This window comes from Harpegnathos saltator, unplaced genomic scaffold, assembly GCF_003227715.2.
Source record: "Harpegnathos saltator strain DR-91 unplaced genomic scaffold, Hsal_v8.6 scaffold526, whole genome shotgun sequence".
Lineage (NCBI taxonomy): Eukaryota > Metazoa > Arthropoda > Insecta > Hymenoptera > Formicidae > Harpegnathos > Harpegnathos saltator.
Genome location: NW_020230345.1, coordinates 175,957 through 188,263, shown reverse-complemented (window position 1 = coordinate 188,263; position 12,307 = coordinate 175,957).

Genomic DNA, 12,307 nt, shown 5'->3' with positions numbered 1-12,307 from the left:
AGATCTATTGCTCAAAAAGGGTGATACATTAGCAATGTAATAAGCCTTGTCCGCTTCGTTTTCTTGGTCAGAAAGGGTAATAGCTTCTATATCTGATTGTTCTCCAAAGGAACGAGGTCTAATATTTGTGGTGTTTTGGGTGTGCGCGTATGAGTAGTATGTTGACAAAGTGAGGCTAGCTTGGCTGGTTGTGTCCGTAAATGAAACCTGCCCTAATTCTGAGGACGAAATATCGCCCGTTGTATTTTGGTTACATAAGGTCGTCACATCCGAGATAGACCTATCGTATACATGTTTGAATGATTCTTTTAATTGTTCGTTTTCTATTTCCTTCGTTGAGCTTGCTGGTTCTGTCGCGTGATCTGATTTTAGTTGTTTGTTTTGTTCCTCTATCCACGCTCTAGTACGAGCTATTTTAACTAAGTTTCGCCTACGTACGGCGACTCCACTACGCTTTGGCATCTATTGGAGGGTTTGTTATCTTATTTCGAATATATTACTATAGAGGGTGATCCAGGTGCATTAATTTACTCACTGTTGGAGGATTGGATACAGGTGCAGTTATCCGCGTTGGAACAGTATCAGGTTGTTGGAGCTCTACCCCTTTGGAGCTACCAGGAAAGTCTGTGGAGAGAATGGAGCTCAATTATTAGAGCTGCCAGAAGGATTCTTAAAATTTAAATTCGTTCTAGAGCATCAACATGCGGGCAAAGCGGCCTGACATAGGAGCTCAACGACGCATGGAGCTGCCTGATTATGGCTCGACAATGCATGGTGCTACCAGATCCGATTTGTATGGAATGCAAAGGGAATGTTATCCTGAAGGGAGTTTCTGATAGATAAGTTGCGAGGAAACCGGGAGCTCGACAACGCTGGGAGCTGCCTGGTTAACAAGGATATTTTAGAGCAAATTAATGAAAATGGGTCCCTACTGCGTTACATGGCGTGTGCAATTAGGCAGAGTATATAAAAGCGTGATATATATATATTCAATAAATTATTTATGCTTTAAAAGGTTCCACCTTTCAGAGGTCAGCCAAACTAACCAATGACCTTGTCGCAATTGTCTGTTGTGTCAGCCCCTTGTACAAGGGAACGAGAAAATATTTTAAATCTATGATGCGTATAGAATAACTTACTTTTAACAATGTGGCGCCCGAAGGGGCGGTTAGTGAGAATAAGTGAAGGACCTTTAAATGGCGCGAGGCTGTCTGTCAGCTTGGGACCTCCAGGAGCGACCGACTGGTTCGGCTATCGGGGACTGACTGACTCTCTGACTTCTCTATTCTCAACTCGTCAGGTCGGGGATATAGGTGTGGAGGGGAAAAGGCTCTGGTAGGGATATCCGCTTATGGGAGGATAGTAGAAAGAGAGAGAGAGAGAGAGAGAGAGAGAGAGAGTCGCTCGGAGATGATTTCATGCATGAGTTATCATGAATACTTCCGTTGTTATCTTTGTCCTTCACGTATTCTCTTACATATATTTTTACGCTGCGCATTCTTATAAATATCGATTAAGTGTTCTTGGAATGGTAGGTTAAATAACATTTTATGACGCTTATCTATTGAAGCTCCGCACGAACTTTTGCACACAATCAGTACATTTTGCTCCTTTTCTCGGTGTTCTATTCGTTTTTTCGGGAAAGTAAGTGTAATACTATTAGTTTTATTGCCGTTGCGCGTCACATGGCGTCGAGATAATCCATAGTTAATAATGTAAATTTTAGGGGAACGAAAAAATGTTTGGTGATTTTGTTAGCAAGAGGGATCATTGGTATCTCGAGGTGTTGTTACTTCAAAGACGAATACAGTGATATGCATTATGTTGGGTTTCTGGCTTGTAATAAATTTATTATATTTTTTGCAATTAATTATTATTAGCTGTTGATGTACTTCTTTTATGTGTTTTCTATCCGTTGTGTGAAACAGAATATTATGCGGGTAGCGTGATTTTTCGCGCTCTATTGGTTAAGCTGTTATTCATTTGTTAATTAGTGTATGTGTAATTTCGAACTGTTGATGAAATGTTAGAGGATTTTGTGTTCTGGAAAAGTTGTTTTATAATATTAAAGGAATTTTGTAAGTTATTAGGTCAGATGTATATACATGTATATATCATAGATGAAGTGTATTATTTCATATAATAGGATACAATATACTGGTTATATATATATATATATATATATATAAGAAAAGGTATAACGAAATCGAGATATTATATAAAAATATCGGTTATATAGGGTGTTAAATAAGTGAGTGTGGTGCAATTTCAAAAGTGTAGTTATGTACGTATACTATATGCGCATAAGTGCGTCATTGGAGAGAGTAGGGTATTAAAATATTATTGTTACAGGTTCCGACGAATATAGAAGGCGCTTGAGATGTAGGATACAGATAGCTCGTGACCTGTTGGTTAGCCAAAAACAGTGACAAAGAAAGGTGCGTGCCTGACGACCTTGTTTCTTTTCTTGATTCAGTTATCCATTAAGTGGAAATCTTTACGGCAATTAGATTTCGGAAGAAAAATTTCCTTCTTTATGCCTCGGAATAGCGGGATGTTACACGTGTCACTTTACGTCGGCACGTGCGCGTGCTTCTTCTCTCTTGTTCTCGCCGCTGTCCCTGGGCATGGGCCAGTCGGCGCGCGACGTTGCCTGATCAGCAGGGTCTGTGATCGCCTTGCGAGGCTCCGGCCTTTGATCAGGACGACCGGACGGTCACCGAGCGGACTCGAGCGAGCCTAGACGCAGGCGGACGTCGCTCTGCGATCCCGTACTTCCAGCCAGCTCTCCGGAGCTATCATATGTTCGGGCTAGTTCCGAACAGTTCCTATGTATAAATTACCGACTTTTAAACCTTATAGAAGCTTATGGTAATAGAAGATTCGATGAACAATTAATTTTTATTATTAGTGATGAGTTCAAGCCGTTGTACTATACGAATGAATTTAAAAGAGTGCAGTATTTAAGAGGAGCTTGAACGTGGACAGAAAGCTTAAATTTAATTAAATAAAGTATTTAAACGTGACCAAGGCAAAAATGGTAGATTTCCAAGCTAAATAGAATATTTAAGCGACCCCTGAACTTAAATAAATGAGGTTTATTAAATTTTAAGTAAGAATTACCAAATTTTGAGAATGTACTGTCGGAAGGATTCTCTGTCTGTGGGCAGAAATTAATTGTTATCGTTTGGCATTATTTCCTTTTGTAATTAATATTCTGAGGTTTTGACATTTGCTTATGTTTCACTAAAATGTTCTCTATGTACGTAGGTGTTAAAAATATTTTAAATTGACTTTTCTTAATTTTCACGGAAGGTACGCATTACTGGCGTCCCAATAGACCCTGCGTGTGAATTTTAGAATTTTCTGAAGTCTATTGGTAAGTAACATTGTTGGTTTCTTATTAATTGTTAATGTTTCTCAAAATGTTAATATGGTCGTTAAATAGAGGTCTCTTAATGCTATTGTTAGCAATTAAGATTTTTCTTCTAGGCCTTATAGTTACTGAGAAAAACATGCCTTTTCCTGATTGGTCGAGACATTCAAATAGCCGTAACTTCTAAACTATTGATCTTACAGAAATTTTATTAGGACATAATTTGTAATACTTTGAAGGAGCCTTAAATCGCACTGCGCGATTTTCTAAAATTATTATTATTTTAAAAGATATGAACTTTTATCGATAAATTTTAATAGTAACAATTACTTTTGATGGTTGAATCTACCTATATGTCTCGCTGGCCTTTTAATGTAGAGGCGAAAAAATGATATGGTGGAGAGAACGTCGCAGGACGTTACATTATACACGACGACGATGGCCGCGTCGCGGTGTGGCGATTCGACGCGTCGGACGCGACAACCACGTCGATCGTTCACGAGGGCGCTCGATACACATCGTCGACGATTCTATGGCCACCGATGAACTCAAAGTTGTCGATCGGCCGCTGCGAAATCTGTCCAAGTCCACGTTTCCGAGCTCGCGACCGAGGAAGTGTCCGTCGTCGTTCGCTGAAGCTCGCTCCCGAGACCACCGTCGTTCGCACAGCCGCTTTCGCGTCGAGAACTCTTCGAAAGCCGCATCGTCGCATCTAAGCCAGCGTACTCGAAAGACCTTTTGAGCGATTCGCAAACCCTCGTCGACGAAGGATCGTCCACGTATACGCGCACTATGCTTAACTTCGGTAACCACTCGAAATTAACGGCATCATTCGGACATTCCCGATGCGTCGTCGCCAACAGACCGAATCAACGAAAGAACAACTGCCCCGCGGACCTCACGCTCGATGACAACGATCCGTCTTCAGCGATATACGGTTCTATGATCAGTCGATCGTCCGTCACGTAGCTCGATGGCGCGTCGAGCGACGCATCGTTCGCGCGATCTCGCGCTACGGCTGCATATTGCGACGATCGATCGACCAACCATTTCGAATAGTTCGCCGCAGGTAGAGCCGATCTCGCCAATGCGCTCTGTTCGTCACGGTCGCTACGAACGAACGATCTAGCAATTTCGTCCCCCGTGCGTTTCGACTCCCCGCTGAAACGCCCGCGATGAGCGCTGTGTCGTCGAATTCGCGCGTGCTATATGACACCAATGATGACGGCTCGACCGAGGACTTGGACGATACGGTAACGCGCTATACCGCGTCGGTGCATTGCGCCTCCTCGCGCATCTGTTGCAACAAAGTGGCCACCACATTGTTCAGACGATTCAAACTGGACAATTCAATGTCGCAGTAGCAAGGACGCGAGTCCTCCGAAGCGGATAGCGAAACTGACGAAGACAACGCGGTGTCGCACGATGCCCGATCATCGTTCATTTTCACGACTTCGAAAGTACGCTCGCTCAGATCGAAAATACGGCGAAGGACGTCGTTCGCTCGTTTCTCGACGACTCAGACCGTCGAGCGTTAGATCGTTGAATAAGTGTCCATAGCGCTACGTCGATCGAGTGATCGCGAAACGCGTTCGAACGGTACCCGTTGGGGGGGGGGCTCGACCACGTTCATTTAAACGCCAAAGTCCTATTTGTGCAATGAACGGTCGGGCGTAATTGCTCCTTCGCGTTCGTTTTTCTCGTATCGCGCGTTGGCATCTGATACGATCAGTTTGTGACGCACCGAGGCGGAAAATGAGTCAACTCTGTTCATTCGCGCGATCACGAAACATTAACGCTGGACCGACTCTTCGGCGATGTCGAGCCACGCTCGCCGGCTCCGAAAAAACTATTTATTCGAGCACATTGCTCGCTTCGAGATACCATTTGTAAGATATCGGACGGCGGGAAAGAGTTAGTGTTGCCATCTGTTATAAGCAACATATCCGTCAATACTAGAGATAATAACCGCGCGACCTCTGTGAGGAATATATATGCGGAGACAAGAAAGCAGGCATTTATTAGACGATTATTATTCGATTCATCGAGTATTCTAGCATTCGAGCTTTTTACCTTTTCGGCTTTTAGCCTTTAGCTCTTTCAATCGTGGTGCTCTTTTGGCTTTTTGGCTATTATTAGTTCATCTCTGCCGTCATCTTCTGCGCTCTTCGTTTATTAGCTTTTATTTTGTAATCCGTGAGCTTCGAGGCGTTTGTTGTACTCGCGTTATGTACTTTCGGACATGGATCATTGCGAGGCGAGTGCCCCAGATATACTATTGGCGGACGTGGTTGTCGGAACGGCCTGAGAAAATTGAACGACAAGTTGCCACAAGGAAAACCGAACAAAGACATTGCACTTCCACCCACCATACGTGAGTGCACGATTCAGTCCTAGAAAAGTTTCGAGATCTAAACAGCAGCCAGATGCTCCGTATATCGCCCGGGTAGCGGTCGCAGACTTGGACATAGGCAAATCGGGAACGCCCAACGATTGGCCGTGTCGTATAATGTAATGAAGTACAGAGGAATAAATTATTAAGCACTTTTGTTGCTAAATCAATTATCAGTCTTTCCTCCGAGCGGAGATCATTCTGACAATTAAAAGTATCATTGTGGAGTAAATGAGAGATCTAGTACAGCTACGTATATCCTACACCATTGAATCGTTACATCGTTCCAAAAGTACAGATAACGGTTCGAACCGTTGACTTCAAACAAAAATCCGATATTATCTCGCTCGCGTGATGCGGTTAATCGAGAACGAGCGATTCTGGAAAAACGATCGTTGTCGCGGGAGACACCGTCCATGTGCCGCGCGGCCTCTTCCAGCATCTCGTTCACGATGTGCCGCCGCGCGCAGCACAGACACCTTCACGCTTTCTTCGACAGTTTCTCGATTTCGTCGTTGTTGTCTCGCGCGACGAATGTCATTTTTCGGTGCTGTTCGATCGTACGAACCAACATATATATAGGTTTTTTCTCGACCGCGATCTCGATGGCATCGTCGACGGCGCATCACTGCGTTGTTATCTCCCATCCTGCGCGATCCCAAGAATTGAGCGCGTACCGAACGTTCAGCGATCACATGTAAGCGAGGTGTGGACCTGCGACCGGAGAATTCGAATGATAGCTCGCTCGATCGGCATTGATGGCGATCGAGCGAACATAGATCGTGTCATCTGTTATCGAACTCAGCCGATTTCGTTGTTTTATCTCGTCGCGAGACACACGATGTGACGGAGTCTCGCCGCGACGAAGCTAGTCACTCCTCGGTCGGTCGCGGAAGAGAACGCTTCGTAACAATGTCCCCTCGTGACCGTATCGCATTACCGGGTACGCTTTATCCAAGATGGATGCTACCATCGGACGTCACAGTCGACCATCCGGACGCCGAGATACACGTCGAAAACGGAAGACTGGAGTTGCTACGACGCGCGTTATGGGTCAACGGTATCAGTCCACAATTGGCCGAGGCATTCGTTACGTATCCGGTGTTACCGGGGGAAGATTGCGAATCCACGGTAATGGGAGAATTCACCGTTTTCCGTGGTACAAGAGCAGTAACGCAAATCGCATGGACGAGGACGCCAGGCGATTCGTCGACGTCATTCGACTGTGGCGAGCACATCGACGCGAAATCAAATCGATGGCGGCGAATCATCGTTTCGGTCCAATTGGAGATTACGGCCAACGGTAAAGACAACGGCGGATGATCTCGCGTGTTCTCCGAGATGGTACTTGAATCTGCGTGAACGGGAGGTTTCTCATCGATTGTGCGACGACGTGGTGGAAGACAGTTTCAAATTTTGTTTCAATAGATGCTCCGTCCGAGACAGAACCGAATTGCTCGATGTAAAATGCAAATTTTGTCACCCGATAGAACACTCGTCGAACTGTCGCTGGAGAACGTACTGTCGCTGCTATTGCCTCGCGTATCAGCACGACGCTATGTGGCGAAGTATACGGCGAAGGCACGTTCTTGTACAGCGATCCTGAACAACACGCGAATAGCTTTATAGACGTAAACATTGGCCGGCCGATTGTTAACGCCGAGAGACAACATGGAATCGTTGGTAGCTGACGGTTTCGCCGTTGTCGAACTGCCGTCGTGCTTGGTAGCGCCCGATGACGACGATAACGACGATGGCGACGATGACGACGACGGCGACGATGGCGACGATGACGACGACGGCGACGATGACGATTTATCACTGAATAATGTGAAGACGATGACGCCAGAATATCAACTCGAAATGGAGGAGATCGTACTCGTACGCTGTCACGCGTGTCTCTTCACCGTGTTGTTGAATTACGCAGTATCAAGATCCAAACTGAACGAACGACATGCTGAACATTGTCCGTATTGCGCATTCATACAATTGCCATTCTGCGCGAGCGTTGAAACAGCGGAATCGGCATATTCGCGCTACAGCGAACTATTCAACGACCTTTGGCCCCTGAATTACGGAAAGTGTATCGATTGTCAGTGCAAGTTTGTATCACCAGCTTACGATCGCGCAAACTGATCAGAAAATTATATCCAATTCAGGTTTTTCTCGAACGAAACGCTGTACGACGAAAAAATGTATCTCGATACCAATGCCAGTTAGCACCACGATCGCACGATGGTTGAACAAATAAATTGATGAAACCGAATATACGATCGTTTAACAATTAACGCACCCCACCCCACGTTTGTATACCAGTGATACAAACAAAAAAATTGTTGTACGCGTATTCGACGTAACGTTCGTACGCGACATATCGTCGCGAAACGCTCGATCGAGGTACCGACGCGACACGTTAAAAATTACCAGTCGCGTCACGGTGAATCTAACACGAATCCGCTCTTGCCGTTGTAGCGATCGCGTCGCGTTGATTTACGCGGATATCGAATCTCGAACACAATAACGGCAAAAAATGGGTTAGTCAGTAAACCACTCGTCCTTTTCGTTCTTTGGACACTTGCGCGATCACCGGAGTTTCAACGTCGTCGCGATCTCGACGAAGCAAACTGATCGCGCAAATATTCAGCTTCGATCGTTGATCCGTCGTCCGTTGTGAACAACGATCCGGTGTCCGTAGCGAGGAACGTATCGTGCGCCGTCGTAACCACGATCATATCTATCGTCACCACGGTCTAAACGGATAAAAATGTCGATGATCGTGACCATCGAGATCGTGCAAGAACGACAAAATCTCGTCCATAACGACGCGTTTAGCGCCCAACGGAGTCGGCTGCGAGCAACGTCGCGTTATCGCGTCGAATCGCGCCAGATTGAGGGACTGATAGCGCCATCGTCGAACGCCGATCGCCAATTAGGGTATTATCTTTGCGGCTGTTCGTCGCAGCGTACAATGAACACACCCGATCCGTCCTTGCTCTCTCATCGACGACGATTCGTCGCACTCAAAGGTAACCGCACTTTCGCGTCGTTCTTCGAACAGACAGCCGAACCATTCAAGCGGCTCGATTTCGTGAATGTGACGTATGGTGTACGATTGGACGACCGGACGCGACGTCATGTCGATGACGAAGGAGTCGCAATACACAGGCATGATGCGCGACAACCAGTACACGACGATTCGCCAGTGCGCGATCGACAGCTCGAGCTCTGTCTCGAAAACATGTTTCGAACAAAAGCAACGATTCACCGGCCACCGATACTGATTCGCGAATATACGCGCACAGCGCGTATGCCGAATCGCGCGTATCGATTTGCGATCAGTCATCGAGATTGTGCACCACGCCATAGATCAGACGCACTAGAATCGATTAACGATGTTTCCAAGGATACCGCGAGCGAGCGTGATCGTTCGTGTAATACGAGTCGATGCCGATCGTGACGGTCGCTATGATCTCTTCGACGTCGCTCGGTTTCTGCAGCAGCGACGGTTCCTCGGAATCGCTGAATGTCTTCGAGAGTCGATCGGCACAACGGATCAGTACTCGCACGACGCGTTGAAGTCTGCAATACGGGCATCGTTCTTCCTTATCGAAGTCGCTAGACCGACTCCATAACGACCTCGTCTAGGTTGCGCCGTCCGCACTCGACATCGATCGACGACGAAATTCGCGGCGAACGGAACGTAGGACGCTCGAATCAAAAGTCCGGCAAAAAAAAACTCGATACTGTCGTCGTTCGTGACGGAGCATCAGCGTCTTATACCGCGTCCGATCACGGGTTCGCTTCATTTCGCCGTTCCGTTCGACGTCTAATTCCACGGTATGTATCACACCGAGCAGTTGTTGCGACACCCTTCCAACACTTCGAATCGCAACGCGCGTTGCGAACGCGCCATTACTCTTGTCCTCGCAGATCCACGATTGCGATATCGAGCGAACGATAATATCGTGATACCACGAATCAACGGATGGGAGGGAGAGAAACTCGAACGCTCATCGTATTTACGACGTAATGTTTATTATCTCGTATTACAGAGCCAAGGCATCGATCGATCGCGTGCGCTGCGTCAAAGGACCTTTATACAGAATGAAAAGCGCTAACAGAACAACGGAAGCATGTGAGCCAACCAATACAACACGTTCTCGCATTGCTCGGACGCCTGTACGATCACAGGCGTATCGAAGTTGGCGTCGCGCAATCTTTGCGTCACCTCGGTCAACACGGCCAGTACGATCTCGGTCGTCGAACCGTCCTCGGACGCGAACGGTCGCGTCTTCCGTTTCGTCGTGTCGTTACTCGATGAGAGCGCGGCTATTATATCTATTGCGTGAAAACGGAATCGCGCATGATACATTTTCAAATGAACGCGATTCTCGCCTCTGATTTCCGACACGTCGCACGACAACAGTTCGTCCAGTATCGCTCACTTCACGTGCGCTGGGGGCGACGAGTGTATCGACGACTGATCGCGCCAGATATCGTTGAACTCGCCAGCGTCGAACCGCCGTTGTCAGCTCGGGAATGGTCCGGTGAACGATACGCGTTATCGCGCACATCCAACATCCGTGCTCGCAAGGTCGAGTTCGTGCGGTGGTTGCACGGTGTACTCGAATATACCGTGCAACCACGAGTCCCAAAATGAGTCGATGCAACGATGAAACACCGTGTCCGAACACACCGTCAACGTGAACGAATCGCACATCTTCGGCAGAATGCGCAAAAGCCAGTATGCGATGCTCTTTCAGTGAGGACTCAATACTTGGACCGCGACTTCGGCGTACCTCGCCTCGATGTTCGATCGACGCACTTGATGCGCGAATATACCGCGCAATGTGTTCAATAACTCACTGGTCAATTCGTAACCTTCGAGCGAGGCGATCGGCTCTGTTCCTTTCTCGTTCGTGCTTTCATCGTCATCGTTGTGCACGACATTCGTATCCAAATTGATCGATTGATTCAACGACCAAGGGTAACGAGACTCGGCTTCCTTTCGATCGCAATAAACACTAATCTCCGTCAGCAAATGCGATATCACTTCGTCCACATGAAGAGGATCCTGCAACACACGCGATCGCGGTGTGGTACAATCGACGATCGGTCATTCCTCGCGCGAAGCATCATCGATGTACCGTATCGCCTCCGCGAACATCTCGTCCACAATGTGTCGACGCGCGCAATACGGACATTGTCGTTCTCTTTCCAATCGAATCCGACGATATTCGCGAATTGTCGCGACGATCGACAACTGTTCCGTTCGTTCTTCATCACTTCGATTCGCCGCGGATGACATTTCTCTCTTTTTTCGATCGAACTAACGATCGGGAAGTCATTTGCGTTCGTTATATATGGGCGAAATAACGTTACGGAGCGATAACGCATCTTGAAATCGCTCTCGGCGCATTGCCTGCTCGCGTCCGTTGATCACCGTGATCGTCAACAGATTCCGTATCAGTCGTAACGTTCGCGCCATCGTTCTCCTCGACACAGTAGCCAACATAGCGATGGACAACCTCGCGATGAGTCTTATCGTTCTACTCGTCAACATTTCACCGGTAGTCGAGCCTTAGTCGTCGTTATCGCGAAATATTCCAAACTCTAATACGTCCTCGTTTGCGATACTCGTAGGTTTTTCGATCAAAACACTCAGCTTTCTCTCTCTCTCTCTCGCTGAGGAGATAACGATCGAAGAACACGCGTTTCAATTTCGCGAAGATAACAATCGAAGGAACGCGTTCCGATCTCGGCGACCGACGACGTCGCTATCGCTCTCGAGAGAGAGTCTCTATGTTCGATCGAGACGCGATTTCGAAGAAACGAGTCGATCTCGTGATCGCGGCGAACAAATAGTGAAATTCTCGAACAATAAAGGCATCAGATGAGACAACCAGTACGCCATGTTCTCCCGTCGATCGGGAGCCACTCGTGCGAACACGGTGCACGTTTCTCCTTCTTCGCATAGTAGCAACAGCTGGACCGCCACATCGTTCAGAATAGCTAGCGCGTCTTCGGTCGTGGAACCGTCACTGGCCACGAAGATCCGAGAAGCGACACCGTTCTGCGATCTTCGTCGCGCACACTGAGGTACAAATTTAACGACAACCAAGTTCCACCAAGGATACTGATATCTGCCGCATCGGGTTACGCATCGACCGCTGCGTATGGCATCTAATATGCGTCGTTTGATGATCAATGGCGTAGGTGTGAACAACTCACTCGTTGCGCTTATGCGCTCCGACGAGTCGTTTCGTCGAACACGCCATCATCGAACGGCAACGACCAATTCGGGAATTATTTGTTTCGTTACACGCGACAGAGCGCAATGCACGCACACGTCGCGTCGCATCCAACCCCGTGCAATTTTGTAACGAATCGCGCTCGGATGAATATCGCGCCGCGATATCACAGTGATCTCGCACTACTCGCACAAAATCGGTAAAATGAGCAATAACCAATACACGACGTCGCGCTAGTGTCGAGTCGAAATTTCGGAAGCAATCGTCATCCAGTCGAATCTACAATTG